The sequence below is a fragment of the Frankliniella occidentalis genome, unplaced genomic scaffold (genome assembly GCF_000697945.3).
Source record: "Frankliniella occidentalis isolate FOCC.00 unplaced genomic scaffold, Focc_3.1 Scaffold181, whole genome shotgun sequence".
NCBI classification, from domain to species: domain Eukaryota; kingdom Metazoa; phylum Arthropoda; class Insecta; order Thysanoptera; family Thripidae; genus Frankliniella; species Frankliniella occidentalis.
Window position 1 is genome coordinate 279,193 of NW_026267307.1, and position 3,044 is coordinate 282,236.

A 3,044-nucleotide genomic window follows, 5' to 3' on the forward strand; every position below is an offset into this window, starting at 1 on the left:
TTTTTTTATCCTCTAGGACCTGGATCACTCACCTTTCAAAGTCTCCCACTTAACCTAACCACTGGAGTGGCCACCCGGGTGTGCTCGGTCCATCCACCAAAGATTCACAGAAAAGTAAAAAGCAGACATTCGCCATGGTGCTCAGTTCAGGTTCACTTCTTTCGGTACTCAGCGATATCACAACCACATTCTGCCGACAACGTTAATACACGGGTAATAAATGCGTTCTATAGCAGCAAGCGACTAAATTAAACTAACTGCTCACTGTTTACAAATTATTTGTTCTGCTTGGGTTTCAAAAAAAAAAAAAAACAGCAACAGGTCGATATGAAAAATTCAACACCGCAAATCCAAGTGCCAATAATCACTGTAACGTGACGTAACACCGAGGCCGACGATGACGTCAGCTGGATGAACCCGCCTTCTGCTGATGTTATTGCAACTTGCGTTCTGCGTTCTCGTTTTTATTCGCACCTTGATATCATGAAGGCAGATATAAGATATTTTAGCTGTACTCTATAACAAAGCCGATCACATGTGTTGTGCGATTAATTTGTGAGGCGGCATAACATGTGTGCTTCACGTTCACTGTGAAAGTTTCTTCTAAAGTTTGAAATCGAATCTGGAATGTTCGATCAACGCCAGCTCCTTGCATTTCTCGTTGAATTTCTGTTGTTGTTTTTTTGGCTAGAGCTTTTTCCCTTATTCTTCTTATGTCATCTGTTATACAACTTGCCACGGTTTGTGATGTTATACCCTAAACAAATAAGTGACGACATAGGTTATAATGTACCAACTCTATTTAGCCTATTTTCTACATTACCCTTTAAATTTTGATGATCAACTTGGCTTTGCTTCATAATTTATTTACCTCTGTTGATTTACAAGTTCTTTTTGTTTGCATGTCCTCATGTAAAATTTTATGCTGTCAACCGCTTCAAAAATGTAACTGCGTTAGCATTGCTTTTGTTTCTTCAAATATCATCTTGTTTACAACTGACTTCGACACAGGTTATAAGGTACTTTACTCAGCCTAGGTTTTACATTAACCTTATCTGCATTTAGTTTTTGTGTTGATTGACAAAGTAACTTTTGCTTGCAGCATTTCCTCATGTTTTGATTATCGTGCTCTTGCCTGCCACAATTTCATCATGGGTGATACGGACAACCCGTACAATGGTAATTTGTGTAGCTGTGCTAAATCTATCAATATGTAATGCTGCTTTACATGGAATATATTTAATGCAAAGTCTTATTTGTCTGCTACCCTTTCTATCTAGACATATTCCACAAAACTGCAAGTATCATTCAGTCAAAAGCTGGGAGATTTTTAGGCAGCCTAGTTGGGCATTACAAAGTAAGCGCCACAAACTTTATTGTTAAAAGTGTTAACGATTTGGTTGATGACTACTTGACTATTTTAAGAGTAAGTATTCTTTATTCAGCCAATTGCTGTTTTTAAACATGTGTTACCTACTCTTGTATGTATTTTCCTTGTCTGTTTTTCTTTATTAACTGGTTCTGTTTGTCTTGTTGTGCAAAATATGCAAAGATTTATACAGAAGAGATGGCTATTTAAATCTGCAAGCTGTCACTGATTCTCTGGAAAGGTTTAGAGGCCAAAGTATATTTGAGGGAGAATGAACTTTCATCATTTATTGAAGAGCAAAGCAGCAACCGCCCAATCGCAATGAAGGAAGTTGTACTTTCAAGTAAAACAGTTTGGAGGAAGGGAACACCAAAAGTAGTAAAACATGAGTATGGTTACACTTTTCCTTTCCTACCTCAGCTTGAACAATTATTGAACTGCAAAGATGTTTGGCACTGTTTTAAAAACCCTCCTCCCAGACTTGATGGGGTATTTCAAGACATTTGTGACGGTCTTTATGTAAAGCTTCACCCCCTTGTCGTCAAGCATGGCAAAGATCTTCTTTTAATTGTTATCTACTGTGATGATGTTGATCCTTGTGATGGATTGAAGTCTAAGAAAGGTAATAATGTTGTATTGCCAGCACTGGCAACACTTGCTGGCTGCACGCTCTGCCCCCCCCCCCCTCTCTCTCGCGGGCTCCGATTGTTGGGTTGGTTGCCGGGGTTCGCGGCTGGCGCTAGGGCTCTGGACACTTCTGAATAAACCGTGCTCGAGTACAGACGTGCTTCACTCCCGATACACTCTCTCTTCTCGTCCTGCAGGGGCGCCCAAACGGGGGTCAAGGTGGGTCGGCCGACCCACCTCAAAATCCCGAAAGGGGAGGTGGAGGAGGAGGGAAAGGGGAGGTAGGAGGAGAGGAAAGGGGAGGTAAAGAGGAGAGGAAAGGGGAGGTAGAAAGGGAGGAAAGGGGAGGAGAAAGGAAGAGAAAGAGGAAGAAAAAAGGGAGAAGGAACGGAAGAGAAAGGAAAAGAAAGAAAGAGAGAAGGCGGAGGGAGATATGTACAAGGGTCTATTTACAATTCGTTAAGGTCCGTGGTCGCTAACAGTTTTACCCTACATCACTGCTTCGAAAAACCAATCCATTGGGCTCAAATAAACTTTCCTTTTTTTAAGCGACCTGATGTCCGTCCACATTTGCATTTGTTTCTCTGGAAGCGAAAGAGGTAACACCCTAATTTAGTTAAGGTGTGGGGTAGGAGTACATCCCGCTATTTTTGCTCGATTTTGGCGCGCTATAAAACCGAATTTTTTTTCGCGCTCGCTACGCTCGCGGTCCTTTGATGGGGAAGTGCGTAAATTCAGCTTCAGTGCAGCTCCCTGCTTTTACGGGTGCTTTATAAGATTTATTTAAGCGCTCAAAATAGCATCTTCGTGCTCCTATGCCCCAAATTTTTTTCGTGCTCGCTTCGCTCGCGGCTATTACGCGCTGTTGCAATGGAGGGATATATTATTAGGGCAACTGGTACAACTGCTAACTGCTGCTGTTCGGTGACACGGAAATGGTCTGGAAAAACTGTCCCTCCCGGGCTTAAATAACATGATCTCAAAGTCTACTATGCGCTATATCTAGCCAATATTTGGAGCTCAAGCAAAAAAAAAACATACTTTTTAA

The 3,044-nt window shown here is 41.6% G+C and overlaps 1 long non-coding RNA gene across 1 annotated transcript; it reads left to right on the forward strand.

Moving 5' to 3' along the window:
* The first annotated feature begins 6 nt into the window (after positions 1-6).
* Positions 7-1,364, forward strand: LOC127750381 (uncharacterized). The gene is made up of 3 exons (XR_008011659.1): positions 7-1,019; positions 1,103-1,179; positions 1,281-1,364. It is a non-coding gene; the product is annotated as an uncharacterized LOC127750381 (long non-coding RNA).
* The last annotated feature ends 1,680 nt before the right edge of the window (positions 1,365-3,044 follow it).